Raw genomic sequence first — 24,222 nt, 5'->3', positions numbered from 1 at the left:
CCTACATCAGGGTGAAGCTGTCACACCAAGTGCATTTAACCATCAATAGTGTGGTTATTTTTTGGCCATATACTACATCAGGGGCAAGCTGTCACCAAGTGCATTTAACCCTCAATAGTGTGGTTGTTTTTTGGCTATATCCTGCATCAGGGTGAAGCTGTCACACCAAGTGCATTTAACCATCAATAGTGTGGTTATTTTTTGGCCATATACTACATCAGGGGCAAGCTGTCACCAAGTGCATTTAACCCTCAATAGTGTGGTTGTTTTTTGGCTATATCCTACATCAGGGTGAAGCTGTCACACCAAGTGCATTTAACCATCAATAGTGTGGTTATTTTTTGGCCAAATACTACATCATGGGCAAGCTGAGCCTGTCACCAAGTGCATTTAACCCTCAATAGTGTGGTTGTTTTTTGGCTTTATCCTACATCAGGGTCAAGCTGTCACACCAAGTGCATTTAACCATCAATAGTGTGGTTATTTTTTGGCTATATCCTACATCAGGGTCAAGCTGTCACACCAAGTGCATTTAACCATCAATAGTGTGGTTATTTTTTGGCCATATCCCAGTCTAATTCTGTCTGTAAACGTATACCTGTCACCCAGCGCCTAAATAATAGGCCTCAAATTTATAGTCAGCTAAATCTGTGGTTGCTGTAGCTGGGCAAGTTATTTAGTGTCCGTCAAAGCACAGTTTTTGTTCTGGGTTGAAATACAATTCCCAATTTAGCAATTCTCTAAATTAGTGGTTTCTGCTGTATCAGGCCTACTTTAAATTTATCCCTAAATGGGTATATAAGATTCAAGGTGCACATAGGGTCATTTTCAATAACTTCACACACACGCTACTGTGCATATCCCAGTCTAATTCTGTCCGTAAATGTATACCTGTCACCCAGCGCCTAAATAATAGGCCTCAAATTTATAGTCAGCTAAATCTGTGGTTATTGCTGTAGCTGGTCAAGTTATTTAGTTTCCGTCCAAGCACAGTTTTTGTTCTGGGTTGAAATACAATTCCCAATTTAGCAATTCTCTAAATTTGTGGTTTCTGCTGTATCAGGCCTACTTTAAATTTATCCCTAAAAGGGTATATAAGATTCAAGGTGCACATAGGGTCATTCTCAATAACTTCACACACACGCTACTGTGCATATCCCAGTCTAATTCTGTCCGTAAACGTATACCTGTCACCCAGCGCCTAAATAATAGGCCTCAAATTTATAGTCAGCTAAATCTGTGGTTACTGCTGTGCCTGTATTAGTGTAATACGGTACCTAAATAGATAGCCAGATAGTGTTAGGTGTCTGTAAAAAAAGGCCTGAATTTGAATTCAATACATTGGGCCAAATAATATTTTTGTTGTTGTGGTGAACGATAACAATGAGGAAAACATCTAGTAAAGGACGCAGACATGGTCGTGGTGGTGTTAGTAGAGAGGACGTGGCTGTTCTGCCACAGCCACATGTCCTAGTGTACCAACTACCTCAGGTCCCAGAAGCCGCCATAATTTACAGCGATATTTGGTGGGGCCCAATGCCGTTCTAAGGATGGTAAGGCCTGAGCAGGTACATGCATTAGTCAATTGGGTGGCCGACAGTGGATCCAGCACGTTCACATTATCTCCCACCCAGTCTTCTGCAGAAAGCGCACAGATGGAGCCTGAAAACCAAGCCCATCAGTCTGTCACATCACCCCCATGCATACCAGGGAAACTGTCTGAGCCTCAAGTTATGCAGCACTCTCTTATGCTGTTTAAAGACTCCGCTGGCAGGGTTTTCCAAGGGCATCCACCTAGCCCTTCCCCAGCGGTGGAAGACATAGAATGCACTGACGCACAACCACTTATGTTTCCTGATGATGAGGACATGGGAATACCACCTCAGCATGTCTCTGATGATGACGAAACACAGGTGCCAACTGCTGCGTCTTTCTGCAGTGTGCAGACTGAACAGGAGGTCAGGGATCAAGACTGGGTGGAAGACGATGCAGGGGACGATGAGGTCCTAGACCCCACATGGAATGAAGGTCGTGCCACTGACTTTCACAGTTCGGAGGAAGAGTGTCATGGTCTTACCTTCTTGCCGTCCTCCTTCGTTTGACATGTGCTGGCGGCCATCTTGGTTTCTGGGTTTCTTGTAGCCTCCCACCCTGCGGCTTCTCCTTCCCACTGGGAGGAGCTGGATGCCTAGCTCATATATATAGGAGGTCTGTGGCTTCAGTTCCTTGCTTGGTCCTCCTGTGTTCACATGCTTCTAAGACTGCTGCTGCTTTTGGTTCCTGATCCTGGCTTCGTCTGACTACCCTGCTGGTTCCTGATCCAGGCTTCGTCTGACTACCCTTCTGGTTCCTGACCTCTGGCTACGCAAGACCCTGCTTCGGTTTAGCCAGGTTTGGACTTTTGTTTACAGCTTGATTTCAATAAAGCCTTCTTATTTCCACTTATCTCTTGTTGTACGTCTGGTTCATGGTTCCATGACATTAGGACCAAGCCATGAATTCTGACGGTACAAGGCCATCCTCGCTACCTACGCTGGTTGCCAGACTTGATCAGCAGGATCACCTGTTGGGTCGGTTCGCTGTGGCGTTGCAAACCCTGCTTGAACGCACGGCTCATTTCGCTTCCGTTGCCGATGGGTCGGTTGTCGCTCCTGGGCCCGCTCCTACTGCCGCTCCGGTTGTTGCGCCAGAGTCTACCCTGACACCTGTTGCTGCGCCTGCGGTGTCTCGGGGTATGACCGGTTCTGCCCCCCTTCCACAGCGCTTTGGGGGAGAGCCAACTCAGTGCCGAGGTTTCCTTAACCAGGTGGGCATTTATTTCGAGTTGCTGCCACATGCCTTTCCTACTGAGAGATCAAAGGTGGGCTTCTTGATCTCGTTGCTCTCGGACAAGGCCTTGGCCTGGGCCAGCCCTTTATGGGAGAACAACAATCCGGTGGTTGCCGAGTTTTCCGGTTTTGTTGCTTCTCTTCGGAGGGTATTCGATGTGCCGGCTCGTGCTGCCTCTGCTGCGAAGCTCCTTATGTCCATCAGACAGGGTTCACGATCCGTAGCTGAATACGCCATTGAGTTTCGTACCCTGGCAGCAGAGGTGGGCTGGAATAATGAGGCTCTGGTCGCTGCTTTCTCTCATGGTCTCTCGGATGCCTTGAAGGATGAGGTTGCAGCTAAGGACCTACCAGTGGAGCTCGAGTCTCTTATTTCTTTCCTGATTTTGATTGACACCAGACTCAGGGAGAGACCTTCCTTTAAGGAGAGCCTGCGGAGGTCTTCTAACAGATTGGCGCCTACGTTTGCTGTCCCACCCGTGCCTCCCTCTCCTCCCACGCCTCCTGGGGATGACTTGTTTGGGGGTGAACCCATGCAGCTGGGGTTTGCTCGCCTGTCCGAGGGGGAGAGGGTACTCCGGAGACGCGAGGGCCGATGCATGTACTGTGGTCTCGGTGGGCATTTTCGGTTGGCATGCCCGAACCGTCCGGGAAACGCTCGCACCTGAGATCCTGTCGGGGGCAGATCTTGGGTGGAGTCTCCTCGTCCCCGGTTTCCCGTGTTGACAAACCACTGATCACTGTTGTCCTCTCCTGGGTCGGGGGCTCGGTGACGACCCAGGCGTTGGTGGACTCTGGTGCTGGTGGTTTGTTCATTGATAGTGGGTTCGCTGCCGCCAATTCCATTCCTCTGCAGCCTCGAGGTTCCCCACTGGCTCTTGAGGCGATAGACGGCAGACCCCTTCTGCCGCCACACGTGACTCATGAGACCCTTCCAGTGGGGATAGCCATTGGTGCCGTTCACAGAGAGTCGGTCTGTCTCCAGGTTATTTCGTCTCCACACTACTCGGTGGTCTTGGGGTACCCCTGGCTCCAGAAGCATAATCCGACTTTCGATTGGAGATCGGCCGAGATCCTCTCGTGGTCACCGCAGTGTGGGGCTAGTTGCATCCATGGGCCTGTCAAGTTGCTGTGTACTTCCTCGGACTCTCTGTTGCCTCCTGAATACGAAGAGTACCGGGATGTATTCGATAAGGTGCGCGCGGTTGCCCTACCTCCGCACCGCCCATACGATTGTGCCATAGAGTTACAATCTGGTGCCGTTCCTCCTCGTGGCAAAGTCTATCCACTGTCGGTAGCGGAGAATGAGGCCATGGAGGAGTACGTGAGGGAGGCGCTTTCACGCGGACACATTCGCAAATCCTCGTCCCCGGCAGGGGCTGGATTTTTCTTTGTGAAAAAGAAGGGCGGTGAGTTGAGGCCTTGCATCGATTACAGGGGTCTCAATCGCATCACAATCAAGAACGCTTACCCGATACCCTTGATTTCCGAGCTGTTCGATCACCTCAAAGGGGCCAAGGTCTTTACCAAACTCGACCTGAGGGCGGCATATAACCTGGTAAGGATCAAGGCGGGCGATGAGTGGAAGACCGCGTTTAACACCAGGACCGGTCATTATGAATCCTTGGTTATGCCCTTTGGGTTGTGCAATGCTCCCGCAGTCTTCCAGGAATTCATCAACGATGTTTTCCGTGACCTGTTGCAGCAGTGTGTGGTGGTCTATTTGGATGACATCTTGGTATATTCTGAATCCATGGAGGCCCACATTATGGATGTCAGACGAGTGTTGCAACGGTTACGAGAGAACAGGCTGTTCGGTAAGCTTGAGAAATGCGAATTTCACCGATCCCAGGTAACCTTCTTAGGTTACATCATTTCCGCTGAGGGGTTCTCCATGGATCCTGAGAAGGTTTCGGCTGTCTTACAGTGGCCCCAGCCCAGTGGTCTCCGTGCCCTGCAGCGCTTTTTGGGCTTCGCCAATTATTATCGGAAGTTCATAAGGGACTTTTCTATGCTAGCCAAGCCTCTCACGGATCTGACCAGGAAGGGCAGTAATTTCCAGGTCTGGCCGCTCGAGGCCATCCGAGCTTTTGAGGCTCTAAAGTCCGCCTTTGTGTCGGCTCCGATTCTGTCGCATCCCAACCCTGGGTTGCCCTTTGTCCTCGAGGTGGACGCGTCTGAGACGGGAGTAGGCGCCCTTCTGTCTCAGCGTAGAACACCAGAGGGTCCTCTGCTTCCTTGTGGGTTTTACTCCCGGAAACTGTCTTCCGCGGAGTGCAACTATCAGATTGGTGACAGGGAGTTATTGGCCATCGTGCAGGCCCTTAAAGAATGGAGGCACTTGCTCGAGGGTTCGGTGGTTCCGGTTCTCATCCTGACGGACCACAAGAATCTGACCTACCTTTCTGAGGCCAAGAGATTGACACCACGTCAGGCCAGATGGGCTCTGTTCTTGTCACGTTTTAATTACGCGGTCTCCTACCTACCCGGTTCCAAGAACATCAGAGCGGATGCCTTATCACGGCAGTACTCCGAGCTGTCCGGGGAGGAGTCGATTCCGACTTCGGTCATACCTCCGAATCAGATCCTGGCCGCCATTCGCACCAGCCTGACCTCTCCCCTGGGTGAGCAGATTTTGGCGGCTCAATCTGGTGCTCCCTCTGGGAGACCCAACGGCAGATGTTTTGTGCCTGAGGAGTTGCGCACTCGGTTGTTGCGAACCTACCATAACTCCAAGGCCGCGGGGCATCCTGGAAAGAATCAGCTGTCCTGGGCTGTTTCACGTCTGTTCTGGTGGCCTTCTCTACGTTCCGACATCGCCGCATATGTAGCGGCATGCTCCGTTTGTGCCCAGAGTAAGTCCCCTCGGCACCTTCCATTGGGCCTTTTGCAACCCATAGCCACCGGGGAGCGCCCATGGTCACACCTGGGGATGGATTTCATTGTGGACCTCCCTGCATCCCGAGGCCATACGGTCATTCTCATGATTGTGGATCGGTTTTCCAAAATGTGCCACTGTGTTCCTCTCAAGAAGTTACCCTCTGCCAGGGTTGGCCACGATTTTCGCCAGGGAGGTCTTCCGGTTGCACGGTTTGCCCAAGGAGATTGTGTCGGATCGGGGGAGTCAGTTTGTGTCCAGGTTCTGGCGCGCCTTTTGTTCCCAGTTGGGGATTCATCTCTCTTTCTCCTCGGCCTATCACCCTCAGTCCAATGGGGCCGCAGAACGATCCAATCAGGCCTTGGAGCAATTCCTTCGTTGCTATGTCTCCGATCACCAAGACAATTGGGTTGACCTCCTGCCTTGGGCTGAGTTTGCCAGGAACACGGCGGTGAACTCTTCCTCTGGGACGTCTCCCTTCATGGCCAATTATGGGTTCCAACCTGCCGTGTTACCGGAGGTATTCTCTCCCCAGGATATTCCGGCTGTGGAGGATCACCTTTCCGTCCTACGTGCTTCTTGGGTACAGATCCAGAGGTCCCTTGAGGTCTCTGCGCAGCGCCAGAGACTCCAGGCTGATCGCAGACGAGCGCCCGCTCCTTCCTACGAGGTCGGAGACCGTGTATGGTTGTCCACCCGCAACCTCAACCTTCGAGTGCCCACTCCCAAGCTGGCGCCTCGCTTTGTTGGTCCCTTCCGAGTGCTTCGCAGGGTAAACCCGGTAGCCTATGCCCTTGCGCTTCCTCCTGGCATGCGGATCTCCAACGTGTTTCATGTCTCCCTGTTGAAGCCATTGGTGTGTAATCGTTTCACTTCCTCGGTTCCTCGGCCTCGTCCGGTCCAAGTGGGCAATCGTGAGGAGTATGAGGTGAGCAATCTCCTGGACTCACGCCTGGTCCGCGGTCGGTTGCAGTTTTTGGTCCATTGGCGTGGTTATGGTCCAGAGGAGCGTTCCTGGGTTCCCTCCGCAGATGTCCATGCTCCTGCTTTGCTCCGAGCCTTCCACGCACGCTTCCCTCAGAAACCGTTCCTTACTCCGCGGAGGAGGGGCCCTTGAGGGGGAGGTACTGTCATGGTCTTACCTTCTTGCCGTCCTCTTTCGTTTGACATGTGCTGGCGGCCATCTTGGTTTCTGGGTTTCTTGTAGCCTCCCACCCTGTGGCTTCTCCTTCCCACTGGGAGGAGCTGGATGCCTAGCTCATATATATAGGAAGTCTGTGGCTTCAGTTCCTTGCTTGGTCCTCCTGTGTTCACATGCTTCTAAGACTGCTGCTGCTTCTGGTTCCTGATCCTGGCTTCGTCTGACTACCCTGCTGGTTCCTGATCCAGGCTTCGTCTGACTACCCTTCTGGTTCCTGACCTCTGGCTACGCAAGACCCTGCTTCGGTTTAGCCATCCGTTTGGACTTTTGCTTACAGCTTGATTTCAATAAAGCCTTCTTATTTCCACTTATCTCTTGTTGTACGTCTGGTTCATGGTTCCATGACAAAGAGGCAGTGGTGAGACCGAGCCAACAGCGTAGCAAAAGAGGGAGCAGTGGGCAAAAGCAGAACACCCGCCGCCAAGAGACTCCGCCTGCTACTGACCGCCGCCATCTGGGACCGAGCACCCCAAAGGCAGCTTCAAGGAGTTCCCTGGCATGGCACTTCTTCAAACAATGTGCTGACGACAAGACCCGAGTGGTTTGCACGCTGTGCCATCAGAGCCTGAAGCGAGGCATTAACGTTCTGAACCTTAGCACAACCTGCATGACCAGGCACCTGCATGCAAAGCATGAACTGCAGTGGAGTAAACACCTTAAAAACAAGGAAGTCACTCAGGCTCCCCCTGCTACCTCTTCTGCTGCTGCTGCCGCCTCGGCCTCTTCTGCTGCTGCCGCCTCAGCTTCTTCTGCTGCTGCCGCCTCGGCCTCTTCCTCCGCCTCTGGAGGAACGTTGGCACCTGCCGCCCAGCAAACAGGGGATGTACCACCAACACCACCACCTCCGTCACCAAGCATCTCAACCATGTCACACGGCAGCGTTCAGCTCTCCATCTCACAAACATTTGAGAGAAAGCGTAAGTTCCCACCTAGCCACCCTCGCTCCCTGGCCCTGAATGCCAGCATTTCTAAACTACTGGCCTATGAAATGCTGTCATTCAGGCTGGTGGACACAGACAGCTTCAAACAGCTCATGTCGCTTGCTGTCCCACAGTATGTTGTTCCCAGCCGCCACTACTTCTCCAAGAGAGCCGTGCTTTCCCTGCACAACCAAGTATCCGATAAAATCAAGTGTGCACTGCGCAACGCCATCTGTGGCAAGGTCCACCTAACCACAGATACGTGGACCAGTAAGCACGGCCAGGGACGCTATATCTCCCTAACTGCACACTGGGTAAATGTAGTGGCGGCTGGGCCCCAGGCGGAGAGCTGTTTGGCGCACGTCCTTCCGCCGCCAAGGATCGCAGGGCAACATTCTTTGCCTCCTGTTGCCACCTCCTCCTACTCAGCTTCCTCCTCCTCTTCTTCCACCTGCTCATCCAGTCAGCCACACACCTTCACCACCAACTTCAGCACAGCCCGGGGTAAACGTCAGCAGGCCATTCTGAAACTCATATGTTTGGGGGACAGGCCCCACACCGCACAGGAGTTGTGGCGGGGTATAGAACAACAGACCGACGAGTGGTTGCTGCCGGTGAGCCTCAAGCCCGGCCTGGTGGTGTGCGATAATGGGCGAAATCTCGTTGCAGCTCTGGGACTAGCCGGTTTGACGCACATCCCTTGCTTGGCACATGTGCTGAATTTGGTGGTGCAGAAGTTCATTCACAACTACCCCGACATGTCAGAGCTGCTGCATAAAGTGCGGGCCGTCTGTTCGCGCTTCCGGCGTTCACATCCTGCCGCTGCTCGCCTGTCTGCGCTACAGCGTAACTTCGGCCTTCCCGCTCAACGCCTCATATGCGACATGCCCACTAGGTGGAACTCCGCCTTGCACATGCTGGACAGACTGTGCGAGCAGCAGCAGGCCATAGTGGAGTTTCAGCTGCAGAACGCATGGGTCAGTCGCACTGCGGAACAGCACCACTTCACCACCAATGACTGGGCCTCCATGCGAGACCTGTGTGCCCTGTTGCGCTGTTTCGAGTACTCCACCTACATGGCCAGTGGCGATGACGCCGTTATCAGCGTTACAATACCACTTCTATGTCTCCTTGAGAAAACACTTAGGGCGATGATGGAAGAGGAGGTGGCCCAGGAGGAGGAGGAGGAGGAAGAGGGGTCATTTTTAGCACTTTCAAGCCAGTCTCTTCGAAGTGACTCAGAGGGAGGTTTTTTGCAACATCAGAGGCCAGGTACAAATGTGGCCATCCAGGGCCCACTACTGGAGGACGAGGAGGACGAGGATGAGGAGGATGTGGAGGAGGATGAGGATGAAGCATGGTCAGAGCGGGGTGGCACCCAACGCAGCTCGGGCCCATCACTGGTGCGTGGCTGGGGGGAAACGCAGGACGATGACGATACGCCTCCCACAGAGGACAGCTTGTCCTTACCCCTGGTCAGCCTGGCACACATGAGCGACTACATGCTGCAGTGCCTGCGCAACGACAGCAGAGTTGCCCACATTTTAACGTGTGCGGACTACTGGGTTGCCACCCTGCTGGATCCACGGTACAAAGACAATGTGCCCACCTTACTTCCTGCACTGGAGCGTGCCTAAAACCCTGGCTTTCCCTAGGATGAGCCCTAGATAGTGAACAGGGCGGTGGGAACCAGGTGGACAACAACAGGAGACAACAAAAGCCCAACAGGGATCCGGAGGGTAGCACTCTGGAACAACAACCAGATTCTCAGCTCCAGTGGGTCAGCATAGATGTCCAGGCAGGAAGCTCTATAACTGGCAACAAGAGAAGTGTGAGAGGAGAATATAAGGAGTTTGGGAGTGGCAGACAAGAAACAGCTGAAGAGGAGAAGCTACGGATCCCTGAGTGAGACAAAAAGGATAGCAAGGCAAACACAGAAAACAAACACTAAGAAACACCGTGATCTTTAGACATAGAGTGCGCAGCCACCCGCTGCGACTTCCTGACCCCGGGTATAACGGAGTCAGACGTGGCTCTTGACACCCTCGTGACAGTACCCCCCCTTTTACGAGGGGCCTCCGGACACTCAGGACCAGGTCTCTCCGGATGAGAGACATGGAAAGCCTGAATCAACCTGTTGGCGTTTACCTCTGACGCTGGAACCCACATTCTTTCCTCGGGACCGTAACCCCTCCAATGCACCAGATACTGAAGAGAGCGGCGGACCCGACGAGAATCAACAATTCTGGATATTTGAAACTCCAGATTACCATCCACAACAACAGGAGGAGGTGGCAGCGGTGATGGTTCTAGAGGTGGAACATACTTCTTGAGCAACGACTTATGGAACACGTTATGGATCTTAAAAGTCTGAGGTAGCTCCAGGCGAAAAGCCACAGGGTTAATGACGGCTACAATTTTATAAGGACCAATGAACCTAGGACCCAGTTTCCAAGAGGGAACCTTCAACTTAATATTCCTAGTAGACAACCACACATAGTCATTCACTCCTAGGTCCGGACCTGGCGACCGTTTCTTATCGGCCATGCATTTGTATTTACCACTCATATTTTTCAAGTTAGCTTGCACCTTCTGCCATACCGATGAAAGAGATGAAGAAAACCGTTCCTCTTCGGGAACCCCAGAAGACCCCCCCTCTTTGAAAGTACAAAATTGGGGATGAAAACCGTATGCACCAAGAAATGGTGACTTGCCAGTGCATTCCTGACGGCGATTATTTATGGCAAACTCGGCTAACGGTAAATATGATGACCACACCTCTTGGTTTTCAGACGCAAAACACCTTAAATATGTTTCTAGGTTTTGGTTGGTACGCTCAGTCTGTCCATTCGACTGAGGATGGAAAGCTGAGGAAAAGGATAAGTGTACCCCTAAACGGGTACAAAAAGCTTTCCAAAACTTAGAAATAAACTGGGTTCCCCGATCCAAAACCACATCGGAAGGGACCCCGTGAAGCTTCACGATTTCACTGATAAACACCTGAGCAAGAGTCTTAGCATTAGGAAGTGCAGGTAGCGCAATAAAGTGTACCATTTTGCTAAACCTGTCTACTACTACCAAGATAACTGTTTTACCCGCAGACAAAGGTAAGTCAGTGATGAAATCCATTGATAGATGTGTCCATGGTCTATTGGGGATGAAAAGTGGCAATAAAGACCCTGCTGGACGTGTATGAGAGACTTTCGCGCGTGCACAAGTAGAACAAGTAGACACGAAATCTATTACATCCTGACGCAACCTTGGCCACCAAAAACGACGAGACAATAGCTCCAAGGTTGCTTTACTACCCGGGTGCCCAGCAAGTGCCGAATTATGATGTTCCTTCAATAACTCAAGACGCAGGTTTAACGGTACAAACAATTTCTCTGAGGGGCAAGAGGCCGGGGCGTCCCCCTGGTCCTCTAACACCTTTCCCTCTAGAACAGAGTGTACAGCAGAGACAACCACTCCTCTTTGTAAAATAGGTACCGGATCACTAACATTACCCCCTCCAGGGAAACTACGAGACAATGCGTCTGCCTTGGTATTTTTTTCCCCAGGACGATAGGTGATTACAAAGTTAAATCTGGTAAAGAATAGCGACCACCTAGCTTGTCTAGGGGTGAGACGCTTAGCCGATTCTAGGTACAGAAGGTTTTTGTGATCCGTAATTACCGTGACGGGGTGGATTGCTCCCTCTAAGAAGTGACGCCACTCTTCAAACGCCAGTTTAATCGCCAACAGTTCCCTATTTCCAATATCATAGTTCTTTTCTGCTGCAGATAATTTTTTGGAAAAGAAAGCGCAAGGACGCCATTTGCCACGAGACGGACCCTGAGACAATACAGCCCCCACTCCCACCTCCGACGCATCAACTTCAACAATAAAAGGCTGGGAGACATCAGGTTGAATTAGGACAGGTGCCGAGGTAAATCTCTCTTTTAGAGAGGAAAATGCAATTTTAGCGGCGTCAGACCATTTAGAAAAATCAGTCCCCTTCCTAGTCATGTCAGTAAGGGGTTTAACGATCACTGAATAATTTTTAATAAACTTTCTGTAGAAATTTGCGAAACCCAAAAACCGTTGTAGAGCTTTAAGGTTCTCAGGAAGATCCCAATCTAAAATTGCCTGGACCTTCCCAGGATCCATACGGAAACCTGAAGCAGATAATAGATATCCCAGGAATTGTATTTCCTGAACGGCGAAGACACATTTTTCAATTTTCGCATATAATTTATTCGTCCGTAGGACCTGCAGTACTTGCCTGACATGTACTTCATGTGTTTTCAGATCAGCCGAATAAATTAAGATATCATCTAGGTATATGACTACAAACCTGCCGATGAGATGACTAAAAATATCATTAACGAAATGTTGGAAGACAGCAGGGGCATTGGTCAGACCAAAAGGCATGACTAAATTTTCGTAATGCCCCTCAGGGGTGTTAAAAGCTGTCTTCCACTCATCCCCTTCCTTGATACGAATCAGATTGTAGGCCCCCCTAAGATCAAGTTTGGAGAACCACCTAGCACCCGCAATCTGATTAAAAAGGTCAGGAATGAGAGGAAGAGGGTATGGGTCTCGGACGGTTATCCGGTTTAGCTCACGGAAATCTAGGCAAGGACGCAGGCCCCCATCTTTCTTTTTAACAAAGAAAAACCCTGCAGCCACGGGTGAAGAAGAGGGTCTGATGTGTCCCTTGGCCAGACTCTCGGAGATATAATCTTTCATGGCTTGTCTCTCGGGACCCGAAAGATTATACAACCTGGACTTGGGTAATTTTGCACCGGGAATCAGGTTAACCGGGCAATCATAAGGACGATGAGGTGGTAGCTTCTGACAACCTTTTTCAGAAAAAACGTCCTCAAAGTCCGAAATAAATGTAGGTAGGGAAGCTATGGAGGCGATTAAGCAATTGTTATTTAAGCAATTCTCTCTGCAATGCTCACTCCACTCCAATATCTCCCTGGCCTGCCAATCCACCACTGGATTGTGCGCTACCAACCAGGGAAGACCCAATACCACAGGAGAGGGAAGGCCCTCCAGAACGTAACATGAAAGACGCTCCTTATGGTGGTCCCCTACCCGAAGATGTAAGTTATGGACAACGTGAGTGAGGTTTCTCTGAGATAGAGGAGCAGAGTCAATAGCGAATATGGGAATGGGTCTCTGCAGCGTACAGAGAGACAAACCCATAGTGCGGGCAAAATGGGCATCTATCAAATTTACCCCTGCACCACTGTCTAGAAAAAAAGAAATAGACTCCGTCTTAACACCAAAAACAATAACCGCTGGCAACACAAATTGAGATGTTCGTATGGAGGAAACGTATACCCCCCGGCTGACATCCTCCGCACAGCCTGGGGTTAGTAGTTTTCCGACGGTCTTTTGTTTTTGGGAAAGGAGGGACAGACATTAATGAAATGACCCTTCCCCCTACAGAAAAAACAAGCCCCCCACCTACGGCGAACCTCAGGAGGACGGACCTGACGAGAAGTTCCTCCTAGCTGCATAGGCTCATCCAAGTCAGTACAGACTAACTGCTGCTTGGGAGAGGTTACCGATTGCTCAGGAATTTTCGATCTCTCCCTAAGACGTCTATCTATCCTGATAGAGAGGGACATAACAGCATCAAAGGAAAGGGGGGTCTCATACAGCGCCAGCGCATCCTTAACCCTTTCAGATAACCCAGAGCAGAACTGACTCCTGAGAGCCGGGTCGTGCCACTGAGTATCCGTAGCCCACCTGCGGAACTCTGAGCAATATTCCTCTGCTGGCCGATCTCCCTGTAGGAGTCTCCGTAACTTCGACTCAGCCAGGGCGACACGGTCAGGGTCATCATATATGAGACCCAAAGCCCCAAAAAATCCCTCCACTGACCGGAGAGCCTGGGAACCAGGGGGTAACGAGAACGCCCAGGATTGCGGGTCCCCCTGAAGCAGGGAAATAACAATCCCCACCCGCTGTTCTTCATTACCTGAGGAGTAAGGGCGCAGCTTAAAATATAATTTGCTGGCCTCACGGAACAACACAAATTTGTCCCTTCCCCCAGAGAATCTGTCAGGAAGAACAACCTTGGGTTCTGTAACAACCTGGTTACCCATAGCAACCGCTGGGCTTACGGTCTGCTGCATTTGCTGCTGCTGTTGGAGGACAGACGCCTTCAATCCTGCCACCTCCAAAGACAGGCCTTGAAGCTGTTTTGCCAAAGCAGCAATAGGATCCATATTGGATTCTAAGTAGAGAAAAAAAAAAAATTATATATATTTATTTATTTTTTTCTCAAAAAAAAAATAATGGCCAGTTATAATATCACGATCGGCGTAACTGTCACATACGTGACACGGAGGGAGGAAAAGAGGGAGGCCCTGCCCTAGTGAGAGGGAAGGTGGTGACCCCTGACTCACCTTGCGGCTGGCGCCTGGCTGCCCTGTCGTCCCTAGACGGGTTCCTCACCCGTACGCCGATCACGTGCCTAAAACCCTGGCTTTCCCTAGGATGAGCCCTAGATAGTGAACAGGGCGGTGGGAACACTAGTCCGCACCACTAGCTCTAAAGGAAAACACCAAGGGGAGGACAGACAATACAAACTAAACATATAATCCCAGGTGGGCAACAACAGGAGACAACAAAAGCCCAACAGGGATCCGGAGGGTAGCACTCTGGAACAACAACCAGATTCTCAGCTCCAGTGGGTCAGCATAGATGTCCAGGCAGGAAGCTCTATAACTGGCAACAAGAGAAGTGTGAGAGGAGAATATAAGGAGTTTGGGAGTGGCAGACAAGAAACAGCTGAAGAGGAGAAGCTACGGATCCCTGAGTGAGACAAAAAGGATAGCAAGGCAAACACAGAAAACAAACACTAAGAAACACCGTGATCTTTAGACACTTCCTGACCCCGGGTATAACGGAGTCAGACGTGGCTCTTGACACCCTCGTGACAGGTGGGTGTCGTGAAGCCAGATTCTCTACTATGGGACCTCTCTCCAATTGATATTGGTTAATTTTTATTTATTTTATTTTTATTTTTATTCATTTCCCTATCCACATTTGTTTGCAGGGGATTTATCTACATGTTGCTGCCTTTTGCAGCCCTCTAGCTCTTTCCTGGGCTGTTTTACAGCCTTTTTAGTGCCAAAAAGTTCGGGTCCCCATTGACTTCAATTGGGTTCGGGTCCGGGACGAAGTTCGGGTCGGGTTCGGATCCCGAACCCGAACATTTCCGGGAAGTTCGGCCGAACTTCTCGAACCCAAACATCCAGGTGTTCGCTCAACTCTACTACAGAGTTCCAAACTGCCTCTGGAAGTTACATCAGAACAAGAATTGTGCTTTGAGTGCTTCAAAAAATGGATTTTCATGGTGGAACAGCTGCACAGCACAAAAAATTACCATACAATGCAAAGCATTGTCTGGTGCAGTGAAATGCAACCACCACTGGACTCATGAGAAGTAGGAATGTGCTCTCCAGAGACATAAATCATGTTTTGCTATCTGACCATCTTATCTTGGTTTGGCAGGTGACTGGAGCATGCTACTTACCTGCTATAGAATTTGTGTGGTGGTGGGCACAGGACTCTTTTTTAAGGTTTCATGTAGGTTCCTAATTTCCAGTGAACGATAATGTTAAAGCATACAAAGACATTTTGGACAACTATATGCTTCTAATTTTGCAGAAGATTGTGGGAGGACCTTTTCTGTTCCAGTATTGCTGTGCCCCCAAAAAGCTTTATCTCCAGTGGTCCTTATCTCTACCCCATCAAACATATTTAAGATATATGTGAGTCAAACCTTGTCCAGCATCAGGGCCTGGCCTCACAAATGCCCTTGTGCCTGAATAGGCACAAATTCCCGTAGATATACTTCAAAATCCTTTGGAAAGCCTTTATCAGGAGAGGGCTATTAAAACCACAAATGGGGAGCCAACTCTATAATAAACTCCATGGGTTTGGTATGAGATGTCTGTCAAGCTCATAAAGGTGTAATGATTAGGTGTTCACATTCTTTAAGCCATATAGTGTTCTTTGTTTACCGGTACCATAAGAGATCTGGTCCTTTTCTGGATAAACACTTAAAGGGGGTTTTGGGTTTACATCAACAGTCTTTAAAATAGTCAGTTATTAGGGTAGCTGTAACTTTGTAATGTATTTCTGATACCTTTGTTGCTCATATATTCTGTTTTGAGCTGTGGTCATATGTGGTCCTTTTTATTTCCTGTGATGTTATGTCCATGGGCCTGTCAGTGATAAGAGAGTGTCTATGTAACTATCTGGGTGGGAGGAGCTTTAAAGTAACTGGGCGTTGTTAGGGGCGGTCCTGAAGAGGTAGAGAAAGGAGAAGTGCATCATGGGTTTGGTTGGATACAGCAACAGGAAGTGCTACATACAGGATGTAAAGAAAGCAAAGTAATATTCATAGGTAGGAATCTACATGATCATAACTATTTAAAACATAGTAATCCTGGGAAAAAACACTTTAAGGACCATTTACAAGGGCAGACTGAGCAGGAAATTATTAGGAATCAACTGTCACTACTGCAACCACTTGTTCCTGTAGAGGTTCATTGTTTCCAGGCAGTAGATCACTGTTAATGCAGTATATCTGCTGCCCAGAAATGATTATTTTGTTGTGCGCAACAATAAAGCTTTAACTCAATGAACTAGCTTTCGGTGATCAGCAACACCTTTAAAGACACTGATTATTGGGAACAAGTATTCATGTGACATACAACATAATGCGACAAAATCGACTTAATCGTTCCATTTAACTGAGCATTTCAGGGGGATTTATTAGGATTGGCATTTCACATGCTAGTTTTAATTAGTGCACTCTAGAAAGTAAAAAAAAAGCTCCTCTTTAAAGTTTTTGTAACTTTGTAACCATGTCTTAGATTAATATTCGGTATAATGCATGTTCATATGTATTTATGAATATGTATGCATTAGTTCATTAAGGGAAATTAAGGGAAACAATGTTCATAGGTGAAATTGTACATTGTGTCCCATGAAGAAATGAATTGTGCTATGATTGTTCTAGGTCAGTTTGGCGTGCTATGTTCTTGGTCCATTAGCATATTATTTACTGCATGAAGAGGCACCAGGTGACAAGGAAATGACAAGTAGATGCTTAAATTTAATCAGGATACAAATCAAGATTCATTACCTTAATGAAACCTGTTATACGGTTAAAAGTGTCAGGTGAGGATTCGAAATGATAAATTGCTGCACACCATGCATCAATTGAAAACATCTCGCATACAGTACAATGTACTAGAGATGGTGGGCATCAACATAGATCAAGGTTAAGAATTCTGCCCCTGTGAGATTAATATCTGCCTCACCCAAACAATTCAATTTTTCTGTAATTTTCATACAATATTCCTTAGTTTTTTGGCCCTATACCAACATTATATTCGCAAAAAAACGAGCTAAGTAGATGAATGTAACATAAAGGAGTTTTCCTTAGGCAGTGGCAAAGCTAGAAATGACTGGGCCCCACAGCAAATTTCTGAATGGGGCCCCCCTCCCCCAGTAATTTTTTCGCAACCCCTTCCTTTCATGCCGCCCCCATTCCTGTGGCTAGTAAAGATCGCTCTCTCAGACCAGGCCTGGCAGCTGTTCCATCCGTTTTCTACACTGTCTATACTGTCACTGTATATCATTTCATTGTGTTATACTGTTGAGGGGGTCCTGACAAAATCTTTTAGTCCTCCTCCTCCCGGATGGGCCCCTTCTGGGTCAGGGCCCCAAAGCAGCCTGCCTCCCCTATAGTTACACCCCTGTCCTTAGGATAGAAAGCTAATATTAAATCAGTAGCAATCCAACACCCAGCTCCACTGTTGTTCAGCTGACTAAAGCAGCCTTGGTGCTCCAGGCAGTTGGAAGGGGCTTTTCCTTGCTACATACAGCTTTACTGTAGCTCAGCACCATTCAAGTGAATAGGACTGAGCTGCAATACCAGGTACAGCACTGTGCAAAGTAGTGAACACTACAGCTCATTCACTCACATGATCGTCAAAGGGTGAAGTTGGACCATCATTGATCTAAGGACAGGCCATCAATATTATGGCCTTGAGAGAATATTATTATCGGCTCTCAAGACATACAAAGGAAGCTGGCAAAAAGCAATATATTACTTTGTGTCAGCTCCCTTTGTTTGAGTCTTGAGAGATGATAATATTCACACTGTCAGATGCCCTAGTCCTGTGCGTATTGGGGCAATATCAGTGCACTTGACACGTACACATTTTTTCTGATTTCTTTGAGCTGCTGATATATCTTTTATTTAAATATCATAGCCCTGCACGACCCATACAAGAGGAATGTGTGATCAGAAACTGACCTATTGTTCAAATCATGTTTTAAGTTTAGCATATTTTTAAATATTTTGCTGATGTTATTTTCAGTGTTGATCGAGCACCAAAGTGCTCGGATGCTCGAGTAGAACACTTTGGGATGCTTGGGTGCTCTACAGAGCACCCAAGCACAATGGAAGTCAATGGGAGAACCCGAGCATTAAACCAGGCACCCCCTGCTCTGAAGAGAGGAGCGTGTCTGGTTCACATGAAAAGGTCAGAAATTGATGGAAACAAAACTAAAATGGTTCTGGAACAGCATGGGGAGGATGTCTGGATACATCTTGGCCTCCCAGGTCGCTGCTGGGAACGATGTTGTCCGAGTAGTACGCCACCTTTACAGACTGACAATAATACGTACAAAACCAAAGATAAAATTGATTTTAGAGGAAAAGTTAGGAAACATTCTTTCCTGTATATTTATATATAAAGTGCAGGTGCTGTCAATAATTACAAGGAAGAGACACTCCGCTACAACCTGTATATCACATAAAGGAGGGCCTCATCCACATTGTGGTACAATTGTTCAGGTAGTGGGACTCCTACACTCATAAAGCCTATGCACTAAGTAAAAGGGCTGCCAAAAATTACAAGGAACCGGCACTACAATACACCCTTTGTTACACATAAAGGAGGGCATTATACACACCCTTGAAAAATTATGATTGGTGGCCTGCTGGTGACCCTCTGACACATTAGGAGCAAGAGCTTGCTGGTGACCCTCTGACACATTAGGAGCAAGGGCTTGCTGGTGACCCTCTGGCACATTAGGGGCGAGGGCTTGCTGCTGATCTGACCATCTAAAACATTAGGGGTGAGGGTCTACTGCTGAGCTGACCATCTAAAACATTAGGGGTGTGGGTCTTCTGCTGAGATGACTCTATAAAACATTAGGGGCAAGTCCCTGCTGCTGATCTGACCATCTAAAACATTATGGGCGAGGGCTTGCTGCTGAGCTGACCATCGAAAAAAATTATGGTTGAGCGCCTGCTTCTGAGCTGACGCTCTTAAACATTAGGAGCGAGGGCTGCCTAATAAGCATGTTGATATGATGGATATGGAAAAGGAAGGTTGAACCATATGCCCTTTTTTGTGGTGGAAGGGGTGCATGGTAATACAATGTATTCAATACACCAGGGATGCTCAACCTGCGGCCCTCCAGCTGTTGTAAAACTACAACTCCCACCATGCCTTGCTGTAGGCTGATAGCTGTAAGCTGTTCGGGCATGCTGGGAGTTGTAGTTTTGCAACAGCTGGAGGGCCGCAGGTTGAGCATGCCTGCAATACACCATAAAAGCCACATTTAAAGTTCCTTTATGTTCAGCTGCTTTTCTCTGGTGGAATAGAGAAATCAGGGGCAATCCAGGCCTTGTTCATTTTGATAGGAGTCAACCGGTCAGCATTTTCAGTTGACAGGCGGATGCGCTTATCAGTTATTATGTCCCCAGCAGCACTAAATACCCGCTCTGACAAAATGCTGGCGGTAGGGCAGGCCAGCACCTCCAAGGTGTAGAGCGCCAGTTCGTACCACGTGTCCAGCTTGGACACCCAAGAGTTGAAAGGCACAGAAGGATCATTGAGGACGCAGACACGGTGTGCTACGTACTCCTACACCATCTTCCAAAATGTTTCCCTCCTTGTGACAGTAGGCCATGCATCAGGATGAGGGTGCTGGCGGGGTGTCAAGAAACTGTCCCAGGCCTTGGAGACTGTTGTCTTGCCTCTATTAGGACTACTGTATGTTCCCCTCGTCTCCCCTTCTCGATTGCCCAAGGAACTACGTACAAGGACCTTCTAGTATTGCACCATTTTGCTAGTCCTTTTTGTAGTGGGGGTCGAGAATGGTGAACAAACAGTTATCGATGTTGGCCAAAATGCGTATAATGCGAGGGTCACAGGAAAGCTTGATAAAGATCCAAAAGGTCGAAACGTCGCATAATTCGGTGTAAATAAAAGGTGAAGTTTATCTATGACATTGGAGTGCTGCAGTTTTCTACAACATTCTAAGGGTCACGGGAAAAGCAACATAACATAAAGTCAGCCATGAGTGCCAGAGTCCCAACAGACAGAACTTCGCTCTCCTCATCAGGAGGATGACTCTCAATCTCCTCATCCTCTTCCTCCTCTTCGGCCCATCCACGCTGAATAGATGGAATAAACCTGCTATGGGTACTACCCTCTGTAGCAGAGGCAACCATCTCCTCCTCCTCATCATCATCCAATTTGCGCTGAGAAGACGAACGGAGGGTGGTCTGGCTATCACACTGTGTAATGTCTTCCACCAATTCCACCTCTTCCACATGCAAAGCGTCCTCCTTCATTGTGAGCAGCAAGCGTTTTAGTAGACACAGAAGTGGGATGGTTACGCTGATAATAGCATCATCGCCGCTCACTATCTGTGTTGATTCCTCATAGTTGTGTAAAACCTCACAGAGGTCAGACATCCATGCCCACTCGTCGCTTGTGAAGAGCGGAAGCTGACTGCAAAGGCAACGACCATGTTGCAGCTGGTATTCCACTACTGCCCTCTGCTGCTCACAAAGCCTGGCCAACATGTGGAACGTTGAGCCAACATGTGGAACGTTGCATAACAGTCGGTGAGTTGGAAATTGCAAGGGCTGCCAGACCGGAGGCAGCTGTAGATGACTTTCGGAAATGGGCACACACACGGCACACCTTCACCAGTAGCTCAGGCAAATTGGGGTAGGTTTTGAGAAACCGCTGAACCACTAAGTTTAACACGTGGGCTAGGCATGGTATGTGTGTGAGGTCCAAAGCCGCCACCAATTTACGGCCATTATCAGACACAACCATGCCTGGTTCTAGGTTGAGTGGCGAGAGCCACAGTTCAGTCTGGTCCCTTATACCCTGCCACAGCTCTGCGGCGGTGTGCTGTTTGTTATCTAAGCAAATAAGTTTCACCGCGGCCTGTTTCCCCTTTCCCACTGCAGTGCTACACTACTTCCAGCTACTGACTGGTGGCTGACTGGTGCTGCAAGATGATAATTCAGAGGTGAAAGTGGAGGAGGAGGTCGAGGAGGAGAAGGTGGGGGGGGGGGGGGGGGGGTTGGAGCCACTAATGTAGGTGGTGGCGGAAATTCTGATGGAAGTATGGCCCGCAATCCTTGGAGTCGATAGCACTTGTGCCATCCCAGGGTACGACTCGCTCTTGGCCTCCACGATGTTCACCCAGAGTGCCGTCAGGGAAATGTAGTGTCCCTGGCCACAAGCACTTGTCCATGTGTCAGTCATTAAGTGGACCTTCCCAATAACTGCATTGGTCAGGGCACGGAACACATGCTGGTTAGTGATGAGTCTTGTCATAACACTATGCAACTAGAAGAGGGCGCTGTTCATGAGTCATTCATGAGAATATTCGGAATATTCTAAAAAACGAATATATAGCAATATAGCGAATATTATGTGATAATTATGCAGTAAGTCGCTGATAATATCTGACACTGGAAAAGCTGGGTAATAATTCAGTATAGATCACGAGTTATTACCCAGCTTTCCCAGTGTCAGATTTTATCACTGAGTTATTACCCAGCTTTCCCAGTGTCAGATATTTGTCTTGTCATAAGACTGTGAAATCGATAGAGGGCGCTGTTCATAACTCAATAGCGTCCTCTATTGGTTTCATAGTCTTCTGACAAGAATATTTGTCTTGTCATAAGACTGAAACCAATAGAGGGCGCTGTTCATAACTCAATAGCGCCATCTATTGGTTTTCATAGTCTTATGACAGCTGAAAAACAAGGCAGATTCTGCTCATTTGCATGTCTTTCCTATATGCCCATGTTTATGCAAATTAGTTTTTACATGACAAAACTGTATAGAAAGGTTATTGAATATTATGTAAGGACAATTCGAAAACTTTTTGTCGCCCTAATGATATTGATCTAAGTGTGCAGGTCCACCCAATACACCCAACAGATGCAAGATAATTTTGAGGTTTACTGCTTTTCAGTCAGATGAGAGCTGGTTTGGAATATCTCATAGTGCACAAGGCTGCTATTGTAGGGTATGCTGGCTGTTATCTGTCTCATGGATAGATGGATGGCTTCTACATACCTGACTTTTGGCATATAGCCTTTGTGTGGTTGTCTATTGTATGTCATACATAATAGGAGTCTGAGACACATCCAGCTAGCTTCTTAATGCTGTTGCCAAATGATTTTGATGGGTTTCCATCAATTTCTAACCTTTTTTTTTATGAACCAGACACCCTCTTCTCTTCTGAGCAGGGGGTGCCTGGGATTCTCCCATCGACTTCCATTGTATTAAATTGTATTCGAGCACCCGAATTATTCGGCCAAGCACTCAGATCTGGCAAGCATAGCGATGCTCGAGCCGAACAACAGTGCTAGTGTAAGGTGGGGACGGCACACTGGGCAAAATTGTGGTGGCTGGGGACTGAGTGACGAGGGACAGCAGCCACCATCAGGCTGCGGAAAGCCTCAGTGTCCACAAGCCTAAATGGCAACATTTTCAGGGCTATCAATTTGGAAAGGTGCACATTTAGTGCTATGGCCTTTGGGTGGGTGGCTGGGTACTTGTGTTTTCGTTCAAAGGCCTGGGGTATGGACATCTGTACCCTGCGCTGGGACACAGAAGTGGATGTGCTAGGTGATGGTGCTTGCAAAAGTCCAGGTGCAGGGTGGGAGGCAACCGGGCCTGCGTCTTGGACAGGGGATTGGCCAACATGCAACTCAGGGAAAGAGGACACTGATTGTGGACCCAGGCGTTCAGCCCACCTATTAGGGTGCTTTGATGCCATGTGGCGGATCATGCTGGTGGGGGTGAGGTTGCTATTGTTCATGGACCAGCTCATTTTGGTACGGCACCGGTTTCAATCAATAATTCTTTTATCGTCCGCACTTTTCTCAAAAAAGTGCCAGACTGCGGAACACCTGCCCCTTGGCAAGGGAGATTTCCGAAAGGGGGTGCCCGCCTTCTCCCTTTTTCCGCACCACTACCTCTTCCAGTCTGTTGCGGTGCTGCGGATCCCTCCCCCTCTGTACTGCTGTCCTCGCTCGGCTTTTCATCGTCCACTACCTCCTCTTCCACTTCCTTACTCTGCTCATCCTCCTGACTTGTTGACCTAACAAGAACCTCACTTATTGACAACTCTGTCTTATCCTCATCATCAATCTCTTGAGACACTAATTGCCGTTGACTTATTGGCAACTGTGTCTAATCATCATCCACCTTGTGAAACACTAATTGACGTTCCCCACCGCCATCTTTTTCTGACTATGGATGCTCAAGAGTTTGTGAATCAGGGCACAAGATCTCCTCATCTCCCTCTTCAAGCGGGCTTGGCGAGAGGCCAAAATTAAGGAATGGCGATGACAAGAGCTCCTCGGAATATCCGAGTGTGGGATCACTTGTTTGTAAAGACTCTCCATGGTGGGAGGAAGAAGGATCAGGGCGAAGATTCTGTTGACCAGACTCTTGGCTACTGAGACTGGACTTTGTGGAATACAGGGTGGTGCTTAACCGACTGGAAGCATTATCTGCTACAATCCAACCGACCACCTGCTCTCACTGGTCTGACTTAAAGAGTGGTGTCCTACGCCGCCCTGCAAGCTAGGTATCGTGGATGAGTGTGTTTCTTGTGCTCTGGCAGCAGGCACAGGTTCACCGCACCAATCGCCTCGGCCTCTGCGTGCTCCATCAGCAGCACGGCCACGTCCTCGTCCCTTACTGCTCACCTTCATCATATTAAATGGTATATATGCTTGCAAGTATGTCACACGTACAGTAGCACCGTTTTTTAAAGTGTATGCGCAAACAAATTACAGTCAATGTCACTGATATTTGGGATGCGTAAACGCTATACAGGAGAGGTACCACAGGTAATGGCGCTGCTGTCACCAGCGGCTAAGAAAAAATTACAGTGTCACAGATATTTGGGATGCGGAAACGCTATACAGGAGAGGTACCACAGGTAATGGCGCTGCTGTCACCAGTGGCTAAGAATAAATTACAGTCAATGTCACAGATACTTGGGATGCGGAAACGTTATACAGGAGAGGTA

Source organism: Bufo gargarizans, chromosome 2 (genome assembly GCF_014858855.1).
Source record: "Bufo gargarizans isolate SCDJY-AF-19 chromosome 2, ASM1485885v1, whole genome shotgun sequence".
Classification (NCBI taxonomy): Eukaryota; Metazoa; Chordata; class Amphibia; order Anura; family Bufonidae; genus Bufo; species Bufo gargarizans.
Note: the sequence above shows the minus strand (reverse complement) of the source record.